Genomic DNA, 12,065 nt, shown 5'->3' with positions numbered 1-12,065 from the left:
AAGAAAAGGGGGTACAAAATGCTATATTTATTTTTGTGGTAATCAACATTGTATCACAAATGTTGCCAATTGATCTTAACTTGTATTGAACCCAGAACATTCCTATATGTACTCACAATCTTGGGAATTTAAATGAAGTCATTCTCATTCCTTTCCGTGCAAATATCCTTACTTTCTATGTACATTTGGCTCTTTAATCATCTGATCATTCCTCTCATGTCACAATTCAAAGTGAAATTTAGAAAATTATTCAACTATTTCTGAATCCCTCCCAACATCAACTTCTGGCACACAAAAATAAAGATACCTCTCACCTCGACTTACCTTCCTCCCCAAGGCCATACATGATGCATCCCCATTACTGTTATGGCAGCGATTCCATTTACACTCCCGGTACATCTGAGTTAATCATTTATAATGGCTGGGATAATGGAGGTGGGCTGTCCTTTGAGTGTCACTGTGGTTTCCCCCTCCAGTTCTGGACAGGGCTGTGTATCTGTGTGAATTATACAGGCACTTGCTGTGGTTTATTTTGGTCTGGACACCTTTGCTGTAAAACTTACACAATAAATTGCTTGATGTAACTGTCCTGTAAAGCATGAGATTTTTATTTTTAAATGAGAGTTTGGTTTATGTATTGCCTGTGCTCAAAATGACTGAACTATTGAATGATTTTACAAGAGCATTTTAGCATTTATAAATTAAATGAACAAGGTAAACAATATTTGATAGTGACATTGACAGTCGAAAGTGTGGCCACACTAACTCATTCTGTTTTTATTACTTTTTCCAAATTAAAACTGTTAAATACACAAATAAAGTATTTTATAGGGCCAATTTATGATTGTCTACAAATCTTACTAAACTCTCATACAGTTTTAAAAATTGTGAAAAAATAAATTCTGTTTCAAACATATTTATTGTCCTAAAGTTTGAATATATTATATTATATTATATTATATTATATTATACAGTTTAATGTTCGTATATAATTGTATATTTTTGTATACTTTATTGCCTAGATCTTTCCCTCTCCTGTTTTTATATTTTATTTTGTTAATATAATATATGTATTTGCTGTAATATGTGAACAGTGTGTAATATTATATTACATTATATCATATTATATTATACATTTAATATACATGTAAAATTATATTTTATAGGTTTCCTGAATTAACAGAGGTTACATGGTTTCTATTTTCATATAAAATAAAATGTTATAGGTCTCCTGCTTTAACAGAAGTTGCACAGTTTCTATATCACATTTCTTTCCATCTCCTATATTTTACTTTTGAAATTTCTAGGTCATTGTGAAATCAGGGCCCGGAACGTTCTTCGGCTTGGCAATTTACAGAGACTTCCTCTTCTGGTCCGACTGGGTGCAACGTGCCGTGGTCCGCTCTGATAAGTTCACTGGAGCCAATATGAAAGTTCTCCGGGCCGAAATCCCTCATCAACCAATGGGAATACTCGCTGTTTCCAATGACACCAACAGTTGTACGTAATTTCTTTCCCGCTTCTTGTCAAATTCCCATTTCACAAAGTGTTATAAAGGGATCATTCCCCTGAAAGTGAACATTTTGTGATCATTCACTTACCTTCATGTGGTTCTAAACATTTCTGACTTTCTTTTTTCCATGGACAACATTAGGAGATGTCAGAGTTCCATACTTTTTGACCAATAAAATTCCACGACATTTCCATGACCTTTCCAGGCATTTCTGATTATTGGAAATGGTATTCTTTTACAACCATTTTAACTCTGACTGATTGGCAAATCAATAATGTAGACCAATTAGTGAACCATTTTGGCATCTACTCAAAAGAACGATTTGCTAAAAACTCAAAACATCATTTTGTCTTGCCTGAAAGTTTTACTCTACACAAGAGCAATATTTAGGTGATTCAATATTTTAGAGAAGAAAAAAAAAATAACCAGAAAAAATGTATTTTTACTATTGAGTTTTCTATGAATTGTGGGACTTTATTGATTTCTATTACTTTTTTACAGACCTGGAAAACACAATTTTTTAATTCCCTGATATTCCCAGTGTTCCATGACCGTGGGAACCCTGAAATGTTTTGAAGTCCAAACCAAACGTTTTAACACAAATATTTCCTGAATTGGGGCAGAAATGTTGTGACAACGAACCTTTATAGTTTCTTTTATTCTCCCACATTCAACTGAATCAAAGAAAGTTCTGTAAACAAAAAGTTCTGAAAACTAGCAGATAAAAGTGTTCATGTGAGTTGCGTTGTGTCTTGTTCAGGTGTCTGAAACTATTTCTCTCAGATGACAGCAAACACAATGCTATGTCGGTGGTATTTGATGTGTCAGAAGTCACTGGGGAGGCTTACATTTTGTAACCGCGAGGTGAAGCAAAAACAAAATCAACACACTCTGACTTGGGGTCAGATAAAAGTTAAGTAATGTTCTCTGCTGACTCTCTCAGTATTGGAGGGCACGCCAGGCTTATATCAGCATGATATGACAAATATGGAAACATATTTTATTCACAGGCAACTCGACATCATCAGATGAGGCTTGTCTAGTGATCATGGGGCACCATATTTCCACCGTTAAAGGAAAACTCAAAAGAAGCAACACATTTTGAGTGCCTTGTGTGTAAATCTTTTATGCAAATAAACCAATTGAGGTCTAAAACAATAGCACAAATGTATTGAATTAGAGGAATTTATAGAATGTGACATGTTTATAAAATGCTCACATTTCCATCCGCTTCTTTCTTGGCTTCAAAAGCGATATTTCTTAGTTTGCGGTTCAAGACTCAACGTTTCAAAGGATTCAAATGGAAAGCAGCTTGGATGCTTGGCATCCTAAAGCACAAATGGAGGTTTTCTGACCTCGAGTCTCTGTTAGGGGATTTGGACCTAGATGGCCACCATTCCTCCTATCTATATAGTGCAGATGACGCTATTAACGGAATTCATTCTACACATACACTTGGAATGAGAGAGACAGAAAGCACATTGTTGATTATTGAATACTGCTGAATATCATTGGAAATACATGCATTCCAAAAACTTTAAGAACAGGCCTGTTGTATTAATTGGTACAGGAAACAATGTTGAATATATATATATAATTATGAATATTATTATTATTAATAATAAAAAAAAAACTATTATTTACGCTGTGAGCAACGACATATTATATTTGGATAAATTGTGCTGTGCCTTTAAGAACTCTCTATTCCAATATTGGCCTAAGGCACAAAATTAAATGTTTTTGAAACCACACACACAAGTCTACACACTCTCAAGGCTTGAAGGGCACTCTTGCAGTGCCAGTCAGAGGATTGGACTCCTCAGCGGGTGTAAGTTTGAACTGTGTTTGGCACAGACTTTGAGTGCAGGGCTCTGAACCAATCTGAACCTATCTACCAGCGCCCTGGTCTAAGTGTATTCCCCTGCACAAATGGTGAGGATTCAGATGAGTGCATTGGGCCAGACTCTTTTACCATGGCAACATGGGGCTCGAGTCCTGGGAGTCTTTAGCTTATTATTGGAATAGGACTTTAAATAGCTTGCATTCTTCATGGGCTGATTTAATTGGCAGGTGAATACAAAGGAATGTTTTTAAATTCAAATAAAGCCGTTGCAGATGGATCCATTCTTAAAATAAAGCAGGAAGCTTGTCCTATTAGTAGTTAATCGAAACAAGGACATGTAATGCAATTTTATTTTAACAGTGATGGGGAGTATCTAACTAAAGCATTGATGCTACTTACATAATTAACAGAATTTGTTGCACAATGTTGATAGCCCAAAAAAACTAAAATCCTTGTAATCCCAGCATTGGACATAATTTTTACACAGATTATATTAGTAAGTAATTTCATCAGTCTAAAGTCATGTTAACATACATAATATGTCTTGTGATTATACTTTTACCATTAATTAGTTCAACTGTGTTCAATATAGTGTTGCGTTTCCAGTAACAAGCTGACAAAAATGATTTAGTGCAACAAAACTTTACAATGCTTCACTTTTTCTCACATTGTAAGGGCAGTCATCAAACTTACTCTCTTTAACTATCCTTTATCCTATATGTCTTATATGAAAATCTGATTAATTTTAGTGAATCAGTTCATTCAGACTTCATTCGTTCAGATTAAATTATAAAAATAATAATAATAAATTTTCATTTCAAGTCAGCATTCTATATTTTAGACCTTCTCTTTGTAGCTAAACTAAAAGTTAGTCAAGCTACTGTACAGTCAAGCTATTGCTTTTATAACGTAGTTTAAACAAGTATTAGTAGCTACACTACAAATTACTTTCTAATGTAGCCCGAAACATTGAAGGTATTTGAGGGTAATATATTTTCAGATATCTAACAACCCAATGACATAATTAACAATTTAATTACAGCTGTATTTTTCTGTAATCTATTATGTCAAATAGGGTAACAATATTAAACTTATATTATCAGAGAAATTTACTCTTAATACAACAAAAAATCCCTTTAAGCCTTGTTAAAAAGAAGTCTGATCCCTGAAGAAAGATGATAGCACACCTCTCCTCCACAAGCTGCGAGGTAACATTCAAGTGTGTAGCACAAATGGTGCGGGCTGAGCCATGTGCCGAAGTTTAATACCTAGGTTTAAATCCCTAACCCCCTTCATGAGTAATAGTGATGCATACCTTAGCAAACACCACTAAAACATCTATGTATTGTAAAGCAGTTGGGGAGTATTTTACAGTTTTGTCACGATTTGTTTAGAAAATCAAAGATGATATGTGTGTGATGTGTTATCTAAGATGTATCTTTGAACTTCCAGGTGAGTCGTCCCCCTGCAGCGTAAATAATGGAGGGTGCCATGACCTCTGCCTTTTGACCCCGCTTGGTGTGGTAAACTGTAGTTGCCGTGGGGAACGCGTGTTATTGGATGATAACAGATGTGTATGTAAGTCCTGTACCCTCTCTCTGTCTCTCACTTTTTACTTTCTCTTTTACTCTCTCTCTCTCTCTCTCTCTCTCTCTTCTCTTTAAGAACGCATATTTATTTATGTAAACACTTTGATGCGGTAAAAGTTTGCTATCAGAATGCAATTAATCTTGACGTGGTATTTGGATTTGGTAATTATATGCTGATATTACAATTATGAGTTCTGTGAAGGAGAAATGTGGAGGCTGACTGACTCTGGATTGAAATTCCTAGTATACATTCAGGTCTGTGAAGCCCCAGGCTTGGAAACGGAGAGCTGAGGAACAGGATAGAGGTGGTACATAAGAGCCACTTTTAGTTTAACGAGAGCAGAATACTGCAGCCCCAGGAAAAGTTTGGAGAAGAAATATAGCAGCAAGGTTCTGCCTCAACAACCTCCAGTATCATCCTTCCCCCTTATCATGTCAGACAGCTGCGCTGTTCTTAACAATGCCCAGATAGTGAGCTAAAAAGAGCTCTAGAATTATGTGTCATCTAAAAAAAGACCTGCACAGAATCTATATTCTAGATCCAGCTTGTAATACAGATGTATTCTACTCTGAATCCAGATTTCACACACATACTGTATTTTGATCTAGATTCTAGATCAGATTGCTTTTTTTAGATTCCTTTTACTAGGAATCTAGTTTCTAGATCCAGATTGTAATCTTCGTTTCAGATTCAATTATCTTGATTCCTTTTTCTCTGAATTTAGTTTCTAGAGCCAGATTGTGATATTCATTTAAAATGAGATTATCCAGATTTCCTTTTACTCTGAATCTAGATTCTAGAACCACATTGTGATCTTCCTTTAAAACGAAATTATCCTCATTTCTTTTACTTTGAATGTAGATTTTAGATCATGATCTTCATTTCGGAGGAGATTATCTAGATTCCTCTTAATCTAGATTATAGGAAAAGATTGTGATATTCATTTAGGACGAGATTTTCCAGATTTCTTGTTACTCTGGATCCAAATTCTATATCCAAAGTGTGATATTCATTTAGGATGAGAATATCCAAAATATTCTAGATCCAGATAGTGATCCTCATGCAGGATAAGATTATACAGATTCCTTTAACCATGTATCCAAATTCTAAATCCTGATTGTGGTCTAGATTTATGATACGTTTGTTAACTAGATTGATTTTATTTTTTATCTAGATTTTTACATCCAGGTTTGATCTTAATTTAGGATGAGATTATCCAGATTTCTTTTTACTGTGAATCTAGATTCTAGAGCCAGATTGTGATCTTCAGTCATGATGAGATTATCCAGAATCATTTTACTCTAATCTAAATTCTAAATCCAGATTTTGGTCTATAATCTAGATCAAGTTGTTATCCAGATACCTTTCACTGTGAAATCTAGATTCTAGATCCAGATTTTGATCCAGATTTCTTTACTAGACTGAAAATATGACTTTTATTTATGTAAAATTACAACAATGTAACACTACTTAAACACAATTTTACAATGCATCGTTGAAGAAATTAACAAGCTAGTCATGACTGTTTCCCAAAACCGTAGTAACTATGTGTCACAGTATGCTTAGCATGAAGAAGGACCCAAGTGCAGGAATGAGTGAAAAATAAAATAACTTTTATTTAAACAACACAAAACAAACAGGCAACACAAAACTCTCACAGTGTAGAGAAAACAAACCTTAATGTAAACTTGAATAAAGACAAATAACTTGGACCGACCAGGGACAGGAACAAATGAACTAGCAAACAAAACGAATCGACAAACACTAGTGGAAAGGGGAACAATATATCGAGGAACATATTTGAGGGACAGGTGCAGACAATCAACATGACAAGGACCAAACGGGGAGGCGTGGCATATGGAAACAAGCAGGCAGGGAATGCAGAGCGCATGGCAAACAAAAAACAATACAGAGCCATGCACTCAAACATAAGACAGACACAAACACATTCACAGATAACAGAAAGGAGAGGGCTGTCAGACCAAGGTCATGACATTATGTCGCACATGCTTCGTTCAAACCCACTGTAGTTGGTTCAGCAATATAGAGCTATCGTTAATAATGTTACACAGAGGGGCCTGGGTAGCTCAGCGAGTAAAGACGCTGACTACCACCCCTGGAGTTGTGAGTTCGAATTCAGGGTGTGCTGAGTGACTCTAGCCAGGTCTCCTAAGCAACCAAATTGGCCCTTTTGCTAAGGAGGGTAGAGTCACCTGGGGTAATCTCCTTGTGGTCGCTATAATGTGGTCTGCTCTCGGTGGGACACGTGGTGAGTTGTGCAGGGATGCCTCCACGGTAATGCGCTCAACAAGCCATGTGATAAAATGCACGGATTGACGTCCTCAGACGCAGAGGCAACTGAGAATTGTCCTCTGCCACCCGGATTGAGGCAAGCCACTACACCACCATGAGGACCTAGAGCGCATTGGAAATTGGGCATGCCAAATAGGGGAGAAAATCAAAAAACATATTAGAACATTATTTATGCATTCACATGGACAAATAAGACATGTTTTCCCAAGAGAAACAGTGTGTGATAAAGCACTTTTCTAACAGCTTTAATGACTTATACAGCGTTTGCATGACATATTAGAACGCTGCTTGCCGCAAAACCCCGGAATAAGCCATTTTCTTAAGTACATTTTGACGGGGTCATAGTCTTGACAGAATAAAAGATATATGGAATGAAAGCTAGAAAAGCCTCAGTGAAGTCAAATGATGTCCATACACCAAACTAACAAGCAACTATGCTTCTAACTACAGGGGCTGAGTTGTAGTTCCAACCATATAGCTTGGTGATGCAGTTTGAGAATGTTTATTGGAACTACGATTTCAGGAATCATCAAACCGTTGAACTATGTTTGTAATGATGGAATTTGCCACCTTAGTTCGCTAGAGATGCTTTTGGGAAACACACCTCTGGATAGTTTACACTGTTGTTTAGATCTAGTCATTAGATGTTCATTTTTATTTTTATTTTTTTATAAAAATACTGGATATGCTAGATCTGGACTATAGTTTCTATTTTAAAAGTTTGATACTGAAAAAATCTACATATCTGTTCCTCTCATCTTTTAGCCATGAACTCCTCCTGTAACATCCACTCAGAGTTCCAGTGCGGGAACGGTGAATGCATTGACTACCAGCTGACATGTGATGGCATCCCTCACTGCAAAGACAGGTCGGACGAGAAAATGCAATACTGTGGTAAGAACCCAGTCAGGCAGGATGTTGTGTTTGAGCCCTCAGGAATAATTCTGAGCAGAATGAACAAACCTACAGAAGGCCACCCTGTTGTCTTGTGAATTGAGGTAATAAGACAAGCTTACAGCAGCCAGCCAAAGATGTAAGAAGTGCCAGTGATGTGATAGGCTGACTGTTGCTTTCTCTATTGCTGTCTGTACTTTTCAAGCAGAGTGCCTATTAAATCAGTGATTTTCAGCTAGTTTTGCTTCAGAACCCAGATTTGACATCAAGTGGCAACCAACTTAATACCAAAATTGTTTATAGTACAAAATTTATATTTGTGTTCATGGTTTTCGAGAATGAGGACATGTCAGGCAACCTGTTTGTGGCAGGTCTTTTGTATGTCATGAAGCGGGGCCAAGTAAACAGTCAACATAAACCTTTTATTCTCAAGCTTTTCTGCACAATAAATAAACACACTAGAATACTGCGGAATGCTTGGTGTGGAGCACAGGTTGAACTCATTCTCCACTCAACTCCCCCGTCCTCGTTCTGCCCATCGTCGCTCGGCCCCACCCCAATCACCACATACCCCCATTGCCTGACTCAGTCCGGGGATCCATCCTGCCTGATCTTTGCCTGAACTTTCTACAGAGGAAGTGTTCACGTTTTGGCCGTCGTGCTGCATGATGGCTTTTGGGGTCCTACTCTGCCTTCCTGGGAATAGAAACAGGACGAGGGGAAGGAGATGGGGAGTGAGGAGAGTGGAAAAAATAAAGAGGAGAGAGATACAGGGAGAGAGAGAGAGAGAGAGAGAGAGAGAGAGAGAGAGAGAGAGAGCCCGGCCGAATATGCCGTCCACATGGTCCTCAGCAAGCTGGACTGCCTCCAGGTCGAACTTATTCTCCACTCATCTCTCCCGGCCAGCGTCGCTTGACCTGCCCCGATCGTCGCACTGTCTATTCTGGAACCTGCCTAATTTGGCTAGTGTCTACCAAATGACATATTGAATGTACAACCCGTGACCCCATATGGAAAGCGTTTTCTCCTTCCTTTTAAAAGGACAATTTGCACTATGCATGATTATATAGGTGCCTTTTATTATTGTATTTCAATTAAATTGTCCATTTTTGGGTCTCAACAAACCAGTTGTGAACCATTGTGTTACATGTTATTGTTGTAGCTCCATACATGCTATTGCAAAGTCAGATGCCTAATTCTCATTCTCTTGCCATTTCTTAGAAAACCGGAACTGCAGACATGGCTTTAAATCTTGCTATAACCAGCGCTGTGTGGCCAACCATCGCTTTTGTGATGGAGTGAATGACTGCGGAGATAACTCGGATGAAGTTTACTGTAACAGTGGGTATTTTCCTCTTCTTCTAGACTGCAAATTTAAACAAGTAATTGTTAGCGTGTTGGTCAGTTCAGGAGTCTTCAGTTCTGGCCATCTCTCTAGAGACATTCGCTCAATCAATCAATAAACCCTTGAATTCTCACCTAGCTTGAACATCTAAATAACAACATTAAGCTTTAATGCAGAAACATCTATAATGCAGATGGTAAAAAAAAACACAGATCTCCATGGCTCACATTGAAGACCAATGAAAATTGTACTCTCACCACCAATGCAGTGATCTATATACCTTCTAGAAACCTGAATCAGAGTTACCATTTTTTACCAGAGTGAAATCTCATTTTTATTGTATCTTGTCACCTAGCAAATGATACATGATTCTTGGGGTGTTTTCTTTAAAAGAATCCAACTCAGATTGCCATAAATAGATCAGTTCTTTGCATTCTAACAAAAAAATGAAACAAGGGAATCATATCATAATGTTGAACAAATTGTGTAATGTTTATGAAGTTAATGCAGGGTGTCTGCATTATCTTGTTATGGTTCCAGATTCCTCATGTTTGTCCTCAGAACGGCTTTGCACAGATGGTTCTTGTGTTCCCCTGTCATCTTGGTGTAATCAGATCATTGATTGTGCTGACGCATCAGACGAGAAAAGCTGCAGTAAGATAAGCATTTGTGAAGGCGCTAAAATATTCAAATTTTTAACCAACCTTTACATGTGTGTTTGCATGATGAGCATTAATGTGTGAAACACTGGTCTCATTGTCTTCCTTTTTTACAGATAGCACAGACTGTGTGGGATACTACAGACTGGGTGCTCGTGCCAGCAAGAGTGGGCCGTTTCTAAGCTGCAATTCCACATCGCTATGTGTTCATCCCTCGTGGCTCTGTGACGGAGCCAACGACTGCGGGGATTACGCAGATGAAATACACTGCCAGGGTAGAAATATATTCACATTATCTCTCTCTGTCTCTGTTTCTTTCTCTTTTTCATTTGTTGTCAAAGTACAGTGTTGTCACACTTAGAATGGATAAATACCACTGAGGAAAAAAAACTATTTTTTGAATTTGAAAATATCCATGGGTTAAATATGGGCGGAATGCTCCAGAACATTGTTCCAGCACCTCGACACAGCATCCCAGCAACTCCAATTCCAATAATAAGAAAAAATAAATAGGTCAGTCTGTGTTGCAGCGGAACCTGTTTTGCCATATTCACCTAAAGTGGCACTGTTTGAAACAAACACACAATGTCTTATTTCACTGCCCTCTTCAAGCAGTTCAAGAAATGTGTAACCACCCCCCAACCCACTCATAGGGTTCCGCCACCTTGCAAATCCCAATTTAACTGCTAAATATATCCGCCATTTACTGACAAAACCAAAAGTCAACGTCAAAGTTTAAACCCCCATATATATATATTTTTTTTGACATTCTAAAAACATGTAATTCTCAAAGGTTTCCTGTCAGTAACTAAGGCCACGTCCACTTTAATACATTTTTGTTTCAAAAATAATTTTATTCTCTACGTTTTGGCCTTCCGTCCACACTGAGACAGCATTTTTTTTTTACTCAAAATTGCTGTCCAGCGACAGAACACAAGGCTAAGTGTGTTTCAGACCATACATGCAATGGCAATTTTAAGCGTTTTCATGCATTTCAGTGTGGACGAGCAATTTTTTTAAAACACTTGTAGTGTGGACTGAGAGCGTTTCGAAAATGGTGTTTTCAAATCCTGATTAATGTAGACGTAGCCTAAAGAAGAGAATTGGCCAACATGTCCATTTTATTCTGGAGGAATTGAAAGCAGCAATATTATTTCTGATGGTAAGCTAATGTTGCTAGCTTGGATTACTCATCCTGTCTTTGTCAGTAACTGAAAAAGAGAAAATTGCCTAACATGTCTATTGTGACCAAAACTAATTGAATGCATATTGTTGAAATTACGATTTACAAACGCTTCCCATGAGGACCTGAAGTAGCAGCAGTGCTATTTGTAATGGTTAGATAAAGTTGCTAGTATGGATCCTGTCTTTCTCAGTAACTGAAAAAGAGAAAATTGCCCAACACGTCCATATTATTCTGACCAAAACCACTTGAACACACATTAAGTCTAAATCACAATTTCAAAATAGTTCCCATGAGAACCTGAAGGCAGCAATACTATTTGTAATGGTTAGCTAAAGTTGCTAGGATGCATGGATCCTTTCTTTTTCAGTAACGGAAAAAGAGAAAACTGTCCAACACGTCCATATTATTCTGAAGAAAACTACTTGAACTTATTTTATGACTGAATTACTATTTCAAAACATTTCCTATGAGGACCTGAGAACAAAAATACTACTTGTTATGGTTAGCTAAAGTTGCTAGCATGGTTCTTCTTATAATCCTATCTGTATTGCTCAAAAACTTGATCTTCTATTCTTTGTATGGTCTTCTAAAAAAAAGCTTTCCAGCAAGTCTAGACATTGGTAAAAAAAACTTTTTTAGAAAGTTTACATAGCTCCTGGGTTCAACTCTTCACCTTTGCTATGGTTGTTTTGTTCATGTTTTGTAGAAAATAATAACTCTGG

At 37.3% G+C, this 12,065-nt stretch overlaps 1 pseudogene; it reads left to right on the top strand.

The window, feature by feature from the left end:
- The window catches only part of LOC127639573 (low-density lipoprotein receptor-related protein 1B-like), a 281,174-nt pseudogene that overhangs the window by 191,105 nt on the left and 78,004 nt on the right, over nucleotides 1-12,065 (top strand).

The sequence above is a fragment of the Xyrauchen texanus genome, chromosome 48, assembly GCF_025860055.1.
Source record: "Xyrauchen texanus isolate HMW12.3.18 chromosome 48, RBS_HiC_50CHRs, whole genome shotgun sequence".
Lineage (NCBI taxonomy): Eukaryota > Metazoa > Chordata > Actinopteri > Cypriniformes > Catostomidae > Xyrauchen > Xyrauchen texanus.
The sequence above is the reverse complement of the archived record's forward strand: the minus strand, read 5'-3'. Positions and strand labels throughout refer to the sequence as shown.